Raw genomic sequence first — 14,670 nt, forward strand, 5'->3', positions numbered from 1 at the left:
AATGTGAAGCATGTAGTACCTAGCACATAGTCCACACTTGATCAATGGCAATCCTTTTTTTCTTACTTCTTGCCTGCCCTTTACAACACGAAATCCTAACAAGAACTCAATCAGAACATACATGTGTTTGGTCATCCGATTGCCTAAAAAGCCTGTAGCACCAAGTTGAAGCAATGACCTTGTTGGAATAATCTGTGAAAACATAAGGTTGGTTAGTGGTCTTGTTTTTAAAGACTCTCAACAGGGATGGGGCGCCTGGGTGGCTCAGTGGGTTAAAGCCTCTGCCTTTAGCTCAGGTCATGGTCTCAGGGTTCTGGGATCGAGCCCCGCATCAGGCTCTCTGCTCAGCAGGGAACCTGCTTCCTCCTCTCTATTTGCCTGCCTCTCTGACTACTTATAATCTCTGTCTATCAAATAAATAAATAAAATCTTAAAAAAAAAAAAAGACTCTCAATGGGGTCTACCGTTGCTTTGACAGCCAGTGAGGTCAGTTGGCTAGCAAGCTTGTTTTCCCCTTCATGAGGCACGCACCCACTGTGGCCAGACATCTGAGGCGCTGTTGGATGGGGACAATGGCATGACCTCCCATTAAGATGTGAGGGGAGCTCTGTATTTAGTTTCAACGTTTCCCCCCCTGACCCAAAATGCCAATGATATTAAGAGTAAGATCAGTGTTTATTGGAAACGAGGCAGCTGACCCAAACCTTCCCAACAGCCCTCTGCTTTTTGGTAGCTAAAATAAAGAAACCTAGTTTGTAAAGGGAGTGAAAATAATGAGTTGCTTCCTAGATTCTTACCCTGATCTCAGACTTTTTCTCCTGGTTTTGGCTTAGGTCAGGCAAGTATGATGAAATGATACGGCACAAAAATCCTAGGCAAGAGACAGTTTATTTAGGTTCAATCATCTAGAAGATTGGGACACTTTTTACAAGTCATTTGTTATATGACATTAGCCCAGTGCAGCCCTCGTGGTAGCTGATGTCTGGGTAATCTCTTGGATTGCTTCATAAAACACTGTAATAAATCCAACAGGAGAAGCCCTCAATAGCTTTGCACCAAGGGGGCATCCCTCCCACCTCTCATTCCCTCTGCTTCCTACTCCCCACTCCCTAACCCACTCACGATGCTGGGCAGCTGAAACCACGGAACACCAGGGTTCCTTTCAGAGAAACAAAACAACCAAAACGTCCCCAACCTGCTTTTTTAACTGGCCAGTTGGTTTCCTGATTTCAGTAGTGTGAAGCGTTTTTCCTAATCAATGTTTTGACCTCCTCCATATTTATTCAACTAGGTTGAATATACTCTATTAAATGGAACTCTGCGGATGGGAAATCTGTATTTCGCTTCTCCAGAGACATCATAATATTTCTTATTATCTGAGGTTAGTGTTTTGCTAGGATATTAGCGAGCTGTTTGCCTGCTGCGGAAGTCATCGCTTCCTCCTTCCTTCGATGGCCAAACAAACGGTTTTGAATGAACTTGGAAACCAAGCTTAATTTCTTGATTCCTCCTCTGAATCTCGTTTGAATCTCATTCACTGTTCCTTGCCACTGTAGGTCATTTGGTGCTCCTATCTGTCCATTTCCTCTGACCCTTGCCACTGATAATAGGATTAAAGCCTCCACTCTGTTGCTTTTCATTTACTTCAAATTGTTGGTGATTATGTGTGCTGTATTTTCTTTATTTAGACCCAAGGTATAATTAGGGAAGAGAGCTGGACAAAAGAGTCTATTTTTTTCTGTCGCTCACCATGGTGTTGGGTGGAAAATGTCCAGCTCTCTGGGTAAGATTCCAGCTGGTCCATGTCTTTTGTGACAGTTGGGGGAGGGGCCTAGCTACGCCAATCCAGGCGTGTGATGGTAGCTTTTTTGTCTTACTTTGTGTTTAATGAGATTCTTCAGATATTGTTACTTTGAAGTACTGCTTCTATTTTAACTAACTCATTAAGTGTCACCCACGTGCTTATTTGCACACGAAGGATTGAGAATCTAGAATGCTTGTGGGTTAATTTCAATGCTGGTGACTAAAAATATATGTCTAGTGGACAGTGTATGTCATCCTAGGGTTTGTTTTCCAAATATTTTCTATGAAATTAATACACATTAGACCCTGCCCCTGGGAAAGACATCTATAAAACAAGGCACACTGAAACATACCTTAAAAGTCAGATTGATCTAAAAATGAGATTTAATTTTTGCTCTTGTTTTGAGTGATTGGTTGTATTTTCTAGCTATTTTGGGTTTGGGTCTTACCAGTGTTTTCCATTCTACAAAGAACGTTTTGGTCTTTGCATTTGGCCCAAGGCAAAATGGGTGGCCTGGCTCAGTTACAAGGAGTCGAAGTGTGGACTACAGATCACTTAATCAAGAGGTGACATAGCTTTGTTCCATTAAACATTTTGTTCCTCAGGTTCTATATGTATTACATTGTTATGGGGGGAAGGCACCTGGCTGGCACAGTCTGTAGAGCGAGCAACTCTTGATCACAAGGTCGTGAGTTCAAGCCCCACATTGGGCATGGACTATACGTAACATAAAAATGAATGCATAAAGGAAGAAAGGAATGAATGAATGTATAAAAATAGATAGGTATTATATCAGGATGGCAGAGTAGTTGTTAAGATAGAACTGTAGTGGAAGGAGAATTTTCTGGCTTAAAAATCAGAAGATACACAGGTCTCTGCTCATCGGGGAGCCTGCTTCCTCCTCTCTCTCTGCCTGCCTCTCTGCCTACTTGTGATCTTTGTCTGTCAAATAAATAAATAAAACCTTTAAAAAAAATTAGAAGATACAACTTGAAGGCTCATCGTTGACTACTACTTGGGTGATGTTCCCATCTTTGAAAGGGGGAAAACACCACAAGTCACAGGGCTATGACGAGAAACACGCATCTCTGATGGCAGCAGCAGCGAGAGCACATTCTAAACTGTGAACTGGGGTGCAAATGTCACTTGTCAGAGTGGCAAGGAGATGGCCCAGGGACCTACATCATAACAGAATTGAAAGGTACATTTCGGAGTGCCTGGGTAGCTCAGTGGGTTAAAGCCTCTGCCTTCGGCTCAGGTCATGATCCCAGGGTCCTAGGATCGAGCCCCATATCGAGCCCCACATCGGGCTCTCTGCTCTGCAGGGAGCCTGCTTCCTCCTCCTTTCTCCCTCTCTGCCTGCCTCTCTGCCTACTTGTGATCTCTCTGTCTGTCAAATAAATAAATAAAAATCTTTAAAAAAAAAAAGGTATGTATCTTGAGAAGGCTTTCTATGTGAAACCTTTATGTTTGGTTTTTCATGAGTGGGGTGCAGGGGCAGCAGTGGGAGCTGGGGACTGGAGTTAAGGGGGTGGACTCCCGCAGAAGGGCCTCACCCTGCCCCACTGGAAGGAGAGAGGGGGGCTTCCAGAGGGCAGGGACCACATCTCCTCACACCTGCCTCCCCAGTACCTAGGACAGCGCCTGGCAACCAGCAGGCAGTGAGCTGAATGTTCAGGAAACCCCACTGAGGACTGGAAACACCCCAGCAGTAACCCTGTTATGAGACAACCTTTCTCTCCTCTGCCCCCATCCACTTTTTTATCCAGCTATACCATAAAGCAGGTCCGGTAGGAGAATGAGAAGACACAAACCTTGTCTCTGGGGGTTTGGAGAGAGAAGACCTACATTCTACTCCGGTTAGTAAATGTCTAAGTATTTATGTATAGGTATTTTTGCCCAGGTCTGCTTTTGTCCTTTTTTTTTTTTTTTTCAGTTTAGCTTCTCTATTTCTCGTTCCCCGCCAAATTTTGAAGTCAACCGTATCACCTCCACAGGCTCCCTAATTAGCATTTGAAAAGCAGCGCACTCCATCAGACTGGGGGTGGGGGCAGGGCAGGATAACTTGGAGTCGATTTGTATTCCAAAGAACAGGGTATTACTGTGCAGGGCTGAGCTTTGCCCAAGTGCTTAATGCTTGAAAATGCATGAAGAAAACCATCCTTCCTCTAGCAGGTGGTACAGTCTGATTCCAAGGCATAAAATCTGTAGATATATTGAGATACGTCTTCATTTTTCTCCACTCACTGTTTTCCTTCCTGAACGTGTATGCATGTGTGCACATTATAAGAAGTCATTTAAAAAACAAGCACGATGTTCATCTATTCAAACTGGTCTTATTTGGGAACTATCATCCTGTCTTGTAAATAGATTTCCTTCTTTAACAAGGCCATTAATGCTATTTACCTAGTAACACTTGAGTGTATCAATCATATTAATTTCGTCAATAGAGCATTTAAGTGATTATTGCATTTTCTAATATTAAGTATCTTCACTGCATTTAAGGAAAAGTGCCCATGCATCTAAAGAGAAAAGCCCAAACACATAAGGCATGTGTTTACTTTCAACAATAGGAGTTACATTTCTCCAAAGATTGACTTTTTTTTTTTTTTTTTTGCCTCGGGCCAAAGAGACAGACTGAGAACCCAAGAATTTAGCGATGGAAGGTACCTCATTCAACCTCCTAATCCAATGCTGGAATCCCTTCTCTGGCAATCCTGGCAGATGGCCATCCATCTGCTTGTATACTTCCAATGTTGGGGAGCTCATTATCTCCTGAGGCAACTCATAAATTCTTTCTTATTTGAGCTAAAATCGGCCTGTAACTTCTACCCACTGGTCTTGGTTGTGAAGCAAATAAGGAAGATCCTCAGTGTTTGAAAACAGCTACCACATCTTCCTTTAGTCTTTTTTTAAATTAAGATAACTTGATGCTTCTAAATTAAGACTCTCACCTGGAATCTGGAAGAGTAAGGATGTAAACAACCGAGTGTTGAACCATGCAGTACCCAGTACAAAACTTCGGCTACAAAGCCGCTAGTGGGTAAACATCTCTTCTATCTTCAAACCTGGCCATAGCCCACTGCGCAGTACAGTTCTGGAACATAACTCGTCCCTCATTTAGCTAGGAGTAGTAAGAAATCTGTCCTGGGCTAATAGCAATCCTACTATCTTATTCTTTTTACTATTCTGAATTCCTTCAGAGGGCACAAGCTCCTAAAAATTGCTGTGAGATAAAACATAAAGGTTTTCCTTTAGAAGGGAAAATTAAATGCGCCAGAACATAAATTTTTGAAAGTAGGAACTATGTCCAGTTTTTCTTTCTTTCCCCCTTAGTGCCTAATATCATTCTTGGCAGATGGAAGCTGCCTGCTGATTTATGGGGTTTTTTTGTTTTTTTTTTTTTTAAAGATTATTTATTTATTTACTTGACAGAGAGAGATCACAAGTAGGCAGAGAGGCAGGCAGAGAGAGAGAAAGGGAAGCAGGCTCCCTGCCAAGAAGAGAGCCCGATGCGGGGCTCGATCCCAGGACCCTGGGATCATGACCCGAGCCGAAGGCAGAGGCTTTAACCGACTGAGCCACCCAGGCGCCCCCTGATTTATGGTTTTATTGAGCTGAAAAAGCGAACCAGCCAACATTATGTTGAAATATACATGTATTTGGGAATGCACACACACATCCATCTATCTACCTACCTATCTGTAGAGAGACATATATACACAAGCATATGCACACACACTTTTTTTTTTTAACCTTTACACTATCCTGGCTTGTTTTATAGTAATTCGTGGGAAGACTTAAAGCCACAATGCAGGCAAAGCTGTTCTCTGGATAAGCTGAAAACCCCAACCACCTGGGATGATACGAAAAGTGGCATCTTATTTACTTATTTACTTATTTAGGCATCTTATATATTTCTTAAAGATTTTTTTTTTTTTTAGATTTTATTTATTTCCTTGACAGAGAGAGATCACAAGTAGGCAGAGAAGCAGGCGGGAGGTGGGGGAAGCAGGCTCCCTGCTGAGCAGAGAGCCCGACAACGACGTGGGGCTCGATCCCAGGACCCTGGGATCATGACCTGAGCTGAAGGCAGAGGCTTTAACCCACTGAGCCACCCAGACGCCCTTTTTAAAAAGATTTTATTTCTTTATTTGAGAGCGAAAGAGAAAGAGAGGCAGGGGGCAGAGGAAGAGGGAGAGAGAGAGAATCCCAAGTAGATTACCCACTGAGCACAGAGCGTGATTCAGTGCTCGATCCCCGGACTCTGAGGTCAAGCCCCAGGCTGCCACCAAGAGTCAGACACCCAATCGACAAGACAACCCTGGGCCCCCGCTGGCATCTTATTCTTGCATCCCGAGGTGGTTGCACTGTGAACGCAGACCCTCTCCCGTGTCCCCTCACTGCTAAAGCGATCAGGCTTTGCTCCCAGATACAACAGGCACCGCCCCCCCCTCCGCCTCCGCCTTCCTCATCTTCCCTCCCTCTTCCTCCCGCTCAACTGTAGAGCTTCTCCAGTCACTCTTGTTCTTGGCGCTCGAGAAGGACAACAGTGAAAGGGTGAGAAAACGTACAACTTCTTTCATCGTTTGCTTTTAGCACTTTACCCAGTTTGACTTAAGTGGGCTTATCCCCTTCTCGCAGAGGTCTGTGCCCGGTGGTCCTTCACGCAGGACTCGCCCTAAGCCACAGGTGCCTGCTGCTGGCCTCCACCCCACCCATCCTGACGCCTAGACCGTGACCACGTGACGGAGTTCACTGTAGGGGAAAGATGGCACAGAGAATACCCGATATCAGAGTGCACCAGAACTGTGACAAGAGATGACATTTTTTTATTTGACTGAACCCCAAGAGGCCAAGCCCTGGATTTGTCTTATTTCCTATTTCGTCTCCAGGGCCTGACCCATAATAGGCACCAGAGATTTCTGGAAGAAGAACAAATTGCCATGATGGCTTATCTCCTCTGCGCAGTAGTAAATGGAAACTGAGACACGGGGTGGAGACGACTTAGGTTCTCAGGTTGAGCAGAGCAGGCCTACAGGAGGAGAGGCCAGGGTATTCCGATCAAGGAGGATCCCCGTTTTCACTGTAATTTCAGTGTGAGCAGAATCCTGTATGCCTAGACTAATAAAATGGAGATAAGAGAGGTTGGGGCAAGGGAGCTGCATCAGAACACAGTCGTCGGGGCACCTGGGTGGCTCAGTGGGTTAAAGCCTCTGCCTTCAACTCAGGTCATGATCCCAGGGTCCTGGGATCGAGCCCCGCATCGGGCTCTCTGCTCAGCGGGGAGCCTGCTTCCCTCTCTCTCTCTGTCTGCCTCTCTGCCTACTTGTGATCTCTGTCTGTCAAATAAATAAAAAAATTAAAAAAAAAAAAAGAGAACACAGTCGTCAAGGGGAGATGGGGCTTTTTACCATAGACATAGTCTTTACAGTCAGCGAGGCCGAGCGACGTGCCGCCGTGGGGCCTGGGGGCTGTGTACTTCGAAACGCACAGGCGCACGTATCTGCTCTTGGCCGACGCTCAGCCACAATGTCATTAAGCAAAACCACGGCTTAGTGTCTCTTCTAAGGCAAGAGAAAAAAATCAAGGTAAAATCAAAGAACGATTCTCTTTCTCATTTCAGTTCTGCTTCTCATCTGGTCCTGTTAGACATTCTCCTTTAGGAGGGAACCATGTATCCCCCAGACAGGCAAGAAGGACAGAGAATTACGTCATTTAATCTGGAGTTGAGTGCGGTCCTCCAGCGGGGCTGCTGCATTTGACACGCTGGGGCGGTAAGGATGCTTGGCCAGGCTCTTGCTGTCTTCAACCACAAGGCCCTCAAGTTGAACCCTACGTTCAGCTTAGGTCTGTAAAGGCTGTGAACTTAGCAGGGACCAGTGGTTTATACTGCCCGTCAGGAAGTCTCATCTGGTTCATGGAGACCAGCGACAGAAGCAAACTCGATTTGCCAGAATAGCAGACCTTACTAACCCCTACTTCATGCTGGTTCATTCATTCGGCACATTTACTGGGCACCTACAATCCCAGGCATTCTGTTGTTAATATAGATTTTTTTTAAAGTCCGTACTCTCATTACGAATTTGGGATTAACCTTCAAAAGGATCTTTAGAAAAGAGGTGGTAGGTAAATTTAAGAACAACTGTTCTGCTCTGTGGGTATACCTGAGGAAAATACAAAGAAGGAAGAAGCTAAAAATAAATCCAGGGGAACAAGTCCGTAGTCTTTAAGCGCACGCAGACATGAATGGAGTAAGTAACCATAAGCTCTAATAAGTGCAAGAGAATTCTAGAGAGGGGAGCAGCTTCTTGTAGGAGGAGATTCCTAAACTGAGTTTTGGGTGCGTGTGTGTGTGCGTGCGTGTGTGTGTGTGAGTGTGTGTGTGTGTAGGGGGATGCGGTTTAGGGACCTTCCGGGCCAAAATCAATGTGTTAACATTGACAGAATGCTCACAGAAGCATAAAACAGGAGGACCAGGGAACTAATTGTGGGCAGCTTGGCATTGATGGAGCAGGAGGTGGGCAATAGTGCGCGATGGGTGGGCTGACACGCTGTGCCAAGGTGTGTTGGACTCAATTTTACTTTATAGGCCACATGGGGTCATGGAAGGGTTTTAAGCGGAGGTGCTAAGCAGTCATGTTCGTTTTAGATCCCTCACTTGGGCAGACATTTGTGGGGTGCTAGGGGGCCGATCTGAAGGCAGGGACATCTGTTAGAGACTGCCGCTAAGAAATGGTGACAGAGGGATGGCATGTCCCCCGAGGTCAAGTATGCAAAAGTCACCTGGTCACTGGAGGCCTCAGTTGGCCCTACTGATGCAGTGGGTTCACTAGGCACTTGTGATGAGCCTTCACAGGGACCTTTGGAAAAGACGGTCGGTAAAGTTAAGATCATGTGTTCTTTGTGGACAAAGGAGGACGAACCAATCAATAAACGTGGGAGAACAGACTCCTTCCTGTGCACTCCAGCCCCCAAAGAACTCAGGTCCGCGAGACTTCCCCATGGTGCGCAGGCACTGCTGAACCCTGGCTGGGACAGATGCTTCAGTTGAGGAGTTCTGGGCGGGGTGCCCCATTTCCCAGCTCCTCGGGAATCCCCCAAATGGTCTGGACTGACCTCTGCAGCCCATCCCCAACCCCAGCTGAGCTGGGGAACTTAGCCTGTCTGGAATCAAGTTCTGAGGGACAAGTGGCACTGACATTCAGGAGAAAAGAACACGGAGAGCAGTGAGCACTCCAGACCGCTCATCAGCTGAGAGCAGAAGAAGGGAGGTTGTTGTCCCTTCACAAACCCCAGCATGGGGCTGCCGGTGGGCTTTTCTGGCCCTGCCGCCGCCCCCCCCCCGGCCTTGTAGATGGTCCCTTGCTTCTATGGTTAGAGCCCTGAGGGGCAAGACAGACTCATCCTTGCAGGAAAGGGAGAAACGGGGGCTACTTCAGACCCATCAGCAATCTGTCTGACCTTGTCCAAAGCTCCTTACCACCTCCTTGGTTAATAGGATGAGCTCACCAGGCAAAAGAATAAGATGAAGAGTTTCACACAGTATTTTTCCTCCCAAACCCTTAAGCTTCTACGGTCTTACTGACCTTGCATTGTTCCTGGAAAAGGGGCCCGGGATCCATGCTTGGAATTTCACAGTTGGAAGTCACTTTAGAGATTATTTAGTTTGCTTTTCTCGTGTTTAGAGATGTGGAAACGGAAGCAGAGGGTCGCGAAGTCTCTTGCATAGGATCCCAGGGATCCCTCCAGTGTACTTTCTGCTGGGCTCAGGGCCGTCCTTCTGCCCATTTGGCAAATGACTCCCGGCCTGAGGGACTAGAGCTGGAATTAGAACTTCCTTCTGTGTAGCCTGTTCACCCCTGTGGCCTGCCTTGCCGGCTTCCTCCTCTGAGGAAGGGGACTAGTTTCACCTTGCCAATTGATGCGAGGGTGATTGGAAAGACAGTGTGTACCTGCTGTTGTCGAGGTACACGGTTGGTGCTAAATAATGTCCTCCCCAGGGAGCATGATCCCAGCCGGTGTGGGGAGGTGGGGGATGGGAAGTTGTGAGCCACACTGCTGCCTGCAGTCTGGGTGGCAGGGAGGTGGCAAGGGCGGGCGGCCAACCCTCCATGGGGAGTGCCGTGCCAACCAGTGTTCTGTCCCTTCAAGCCCGAGACCCAACCGCCAAGGCTGAGAACAAGCTGTTCACCGAGGGTCCCATCAGGTTGTGGGTGTGGGGGCCGCAGCCCCGAGGGCGGGAGGGCTCTGTGATCCTTTCGGTTGTCAGCCCAAGGCCAACGTGTGTGGTGGAAAAGAGGGACCGATGTTTGCGGACCTCACAAGGCCTTGGATCTCCTTCCCCAGCTTCCTCCTGGGCGCAGCTGTGCTGTAGCAAACCAAGCACCGACTGCGTGTCAGACGGCTTGGTTGCCCTCCCGGTCCTGCCTCTCGCTACCTCGCTCACTTGGGGCCCTGGGCTCTGGGCTGGACTGTGCTCCTCTCCTGGCCTTGGGGTCCTCATCCGTAACACGAGGAGACAGCTCCTCCCAAGATGTTTGTACTCGTCAAACAGCGCCCTGGAACCCGGGCGCGGGGTCTCTCTGGCTTTCTGGTACAATTCGCTTTCCGGTCCCCGCACGGAGCCTCCAGCTCCCCATCTTCGCCTCCGCGGGGCCGCAGTCTCTGGCAACCCCGCACGCTCGTCCCCCGCGCGGTTCCCCCAAGTCCCACCAGGGGGCGCCCTTTGCCCGCCGAAGCCGGCCGGGCTGTAACTCCGGGGGCCGGGACCGACTGCCCCCTCGCGCCGGGCGGTGGAGGGTGCGGGCCGCGCCGGGGTGCCTCCCCCGCACCCGCCTCCAGGGCACTACACCGCAGCGCCCGCCCCGCGTCCCGCGGCCGTCCGGCTGCGCGCGCCCCTCGCGCCCCGGCCCCGGCCTCCCTCTCGGCCTCGGCCCCGGGGCCCCCGGGGCGGCGTCAAGTTTGCCTCCGGCCTCCCGGCCCCGCTGCCGGCCCGCTCCTCCTGCGCCTCGGCTCCGGGCGCGCCGGACGAGGCCCCCAGCCGGCGCCGGGGGCGTGCGAGCTGCCGGCCACCCGGCCCCGAAGGGGCGCCCCCCCGGCCGGCGTGCGCGGGCCGCCGCAGTTCCAGCGCTGGCCGCCGGGCGGCGCCCCGTGCCTCGGCCGCGCTCCTCCCGCGCTGCCCGCTCCCCGCTCGCTCGCAGCCGGACACAGACTGCCTTCAGCTGCCGGCGGATCGCGCTGGGGCCGCCGCGGCTGCTGCGGAAGCTGGGAGAACCGGAAAACAACAGCCCGGCGGCCCGGCCCCAGCTCAGCCCCCGGCGTGCGGAGCCGCCCAGGTAAGGGCAGGGCCCGCCGCGGCGCCCCCCAGCCCGCCTCTTGGGCTGCCCCCGGCGCCCCTCGCGTCCCGGCCGCGCGGGCCCCGCGCGAGCCCCCTCCCGCGCCCGTCCCCCCGACTTCTGACGTCTCTGCCTCTTCGCTCCCTCGGGGCCACTGCCCCGCACCCTTCCCTGCCCCCCGCCCCCACCGCCTCCCCGGCGCCCTGCCTCCCCTCTCCCGCCTTCAGCCCGCCGGTCCCCTGCCCTCGGATCCCTGCGTCTCCCGGGCTCTGGACCCCCATCGCTCCGCTCCCGTAGTTCCTCCAGTCTCCATCCCCGTCTCTCTCCCTCCGCAGCCCTTCCCCGGGCTCGCGATCCTCCCGCGCTGGTCCTCCCCTTCCCCTGTGCAACTCCCCGCCCTGCCTCTGCCCCCTGCAGGGATGCCGGCCCCTGCCCGCCGCCGGCGCGCTCCCCCAGCCGCCGTCACCCCTGCTTCCCGCCCGGCCCCGGCTGCTCTGCCCCATCCCGGCGCAGCCCCGGAGCCCACGAGGCCCCCCTCCCTCTTTGCTCGCTGCCATCTGCCTCCGCTGCCCCCTGCCCCTGCGCTGGACTCCGGCCACCACCACACCCCCATCCTCCACGCCGGGCTCGCTTCGGGGGACCGGCGTCCTATCAGAAATGACCCTCTTTCCCTGGACTAATGAGGCTCCCACCCATCTCACCCTAGTTCACCCGAGTGGGAAGTGAGGGAGAAACTCTGGAGACCTGCATTTGGGCGTGTGATGGGGGAGGGGGCTGAGAAGGAGGGGGGGAGGGGAGCTGATTGAGATTCTCTCCGGTGAGGACTGGCAGAGCGGTGAGCTGCTCAGACCTGGCCTGGGTGGAGGGCCGGCTTGCGACAGCTGGGACAGGGGTTTCAAGGCACCGAGAGCACCTGTGTCTCTTTCCCTGGCTCCCTGGAGCTGAAGAAAGTGAGAGGGGAGGAGCCGGAGCCCGGGGAGAGTTGGCCAGTGGGCGGGGGCGGCGGCGGTGGGGGGCTGGGCCGGGGCCCTCTGGCCAGCCGGCCTGCCTGGCAGTGGTGGGGCGCTGCGGCCCGAGCTTCTCCCCCGCTGGACCTTTGGCTGCACAGCTCTTGGCATCTTTACTTTATGCTGCCATCTTCCCCCTGGTGCTGTTGTCTGGTGATGCCACGAGGTGCCACCTCCCTGCCTCCCTCCAGTGGCCCTCCTGGGCATGTCTCCCAAGGGCCTGGGTTGTCTGGAAAGAAGATGGGGAGCTCTGGGCATGGCCCGGGCCCTTCCGATACCAGACTGAATGGTCCTGGGGGCTGGCCCGGAGTCCGGAGTCCTGCCAGGAACAGAGAGCTACCTTCCCTTAAGCTCCCTGTGGGTCACCTGGGTGACAGTGACACTTCCAGGAGCACCTGCCAACAGCTGGCATCCCTTATGACAGAGGCTGTCTGGGTTGGCAGTAGACATCTGAGAGAGCACTGTGGTCCCACTTTGTCCCCCGAGTGTCTGTGCTCCTGTGATCTGGCGTGAGGGGCCTGGGGAGGTCAGCTGGGTTCCACTCCCCCCTCCACCCCCAGCCAGGGAAGGAAGCCCCAGGAACTCCACTGGGCATCCTCAGGCGGGTTGTATTTGCTGAAGCTGCAGCCCATGCCTCATCATTAATCAGGTTTATTATTTTCCTCACTGGCTGAATGTGTTCCTCAAGGTCGCGACCCTTTGGAGAGTTAATCTAATATGCACACATTACAATGTCTGGGTTTGTTTAATTTTCCGTATTTTGTTCATTTCTTGCGGAGCGAGACTTCCATGGGGAGCTGTGGCCCGGGCTTGCCCACCAGCCTCCTGCCTGCCCGCCTGGCTGGTTCTATCTCCTAGCCCTCCTCTGGGCCTGCCACCTGAGACCGGAGGCAAGGCTGGTCCCTGGAGGTCTTGGCAGTGCCTGGTGGGGAAGGGGGGGAGTGAGTGGAGGGGCGCTGGGGAGGACATTCTGGTTTTTCTTTGTTTTCCCCCTCTTGCCCTCTCCCCCAGGCATCTTGATCATTGGCTGACATTTACATCAGCACCAAAAGTTCTTCCCAGAGCCTGGGTCTGTGTCCCAGTCTGGCTTTCCAGTTTGGTTTTCCCCGAGGATGGAGAGGAACTTTGGAGGAGTGGGAGAGAAGTGGGGACCCTCATGAGGGGATGTGGGGGACTCCTGAAGAGCGGGTCTGAGCCAGACCTGATGGGAGGAAGGAAGACGGGCAGGAGGACCTGTCCTGGGTGAGGAGAGACACTGCTGGAAAAGCAGAGGAGTGGGGTGGCAGGGGCGGGTGCTGTGCGGCTGGTGGGGGGTGGGCCGTGGCAGGGACTGTGTGGGAAGAAAGCCTCTGCCGCTACTTCTGCAGAGTACGAATCCCTTATGTGTGTGATGAGCGCCGCAGTTTTCCAAATGCTTTTTAGGAGAATTACTTCATCTGATCTCTACGAGGGCCCTACAAGCATTTCATCTGCACTGTCGTCCTCTAAGGAGGTATCACTGGTCCCCCCAGGCTCTGAGGTCCAGAGAGCTTAGGTGACCTGCCCAAGGCTCTGCGGCCACACAGGAGGCCTCTGGACTCCCGGCCCAGTGCTCGGGTCCTGCTACTTGTTGCCGGTGAAGGTCTCTGCTGCTCGGCCCTCCCTCTCCCTGTCTGGAGCTTCATTTCCCCTTCACCTTCTCCAGGGTCAGCGCCACACTTTCCCCTCCCCGCGGAGGCTGGCTAGTGGTCCCCACTGCCTCCCCCACCAAGGTCTTGGATCTGGCTAATTCTTGGCTCTGCATTCTCAGCCCCTAGACTGGGGGCTCCCCCACGTGGCGGCAGCAGGGGCGTGGGGTGGGGGGTGAGGGGGAGGATGTCCGGACAGCCCCGAGATTCCTCTTAACTGCCTCCCACAGAGAGTTCCAGGTTCTTCCAGACACTGGTCTGGAAACCGCAGACCCGCAGGCTCTGTCTTCCTCCTCCGTCTCCTCCACCCCACTCCTGGGCGCTTTATCCCTTTGGCATTCAGTTCTTTCTAGCACTTCTGGTGCCCGGCCTGACCTTTCCTTTCGCACTGCCCCTGCCCCATGCTGGGCTCAGCCCCTGGGTGATGGGGACACAGCCTCCTCCGTGGGTGGCCTGCGGGCTCTGCTTCCAGGCACCCTGCTGCCACACCTGCTTTCCCAGGAAGATGGCATTTGTAATGCGTCGTGACCAGGTCTCAGGAGCCTCAGGGCTGTCCCCCCCACCCCACCCCGACGCAGCTCCTGGACTCTGTTCCTTGGGGGTAGCTGGAGTTTACGGCCCTCCTCCTGTGGCCCTGTTTTAGGCCTCTGGACCTGATCCCCCTCTCTGCCCCGCCTGCCCTCACCCAGGGCTAAGTGACGGGCAGATCAGGCTTCCTGTCTTCTTGTCACTCTCTGGGTGACTTTGAACAAACTGCTTAACCTCTCTCAGCCTCACTTGTCTCACCTGTAAAATGGGGACCATCTCACCTGCCCGAGAGGCTAGTTGTCATCATGGCTCTGTTTGTGTGGGGC

The 14,670-nt window shown here is 52.9% G+C and overlaps 1 protein-coding gene across 2 annotated transcripts in view; it reads left to right on the forward strand.

The window, feature by feature from the left end:
- The first annotated feature begins 11,004 nt into the window (after window positions 1–11,004).
- The window catches only part of GRIK4 (glutamate ionotropic receptor kainate type subunit 4), a 422,274-nt gene continuing 418,608 nt past the window's right edge, over window positions 11,005–14,670 (forward strand). For both annotated transcript variants that reach the window (XM_047693414.1, XM_047693415.1), the window contains exon 1: window positions 11,005–11,142. The gene's annotated coding sequence lies outside the window, so the exon portion shown is untranslated. The remainder of the gene's footprint in view (window positions 11,143–14,670) is intronic.

This window comes from Lutra lutra, chromosome 10 (assembly GCF_902655055.1).
Source record: "Lutra lutra chromosome 10, mLutLut1.2, whole genome shotgun sequence".
Taxonomy (NCBI): Eukaryota; Metazoa; Chordata; class Mammalia; order Carnivora; family Mustelidae; genus Lutra; species Lutra lutra.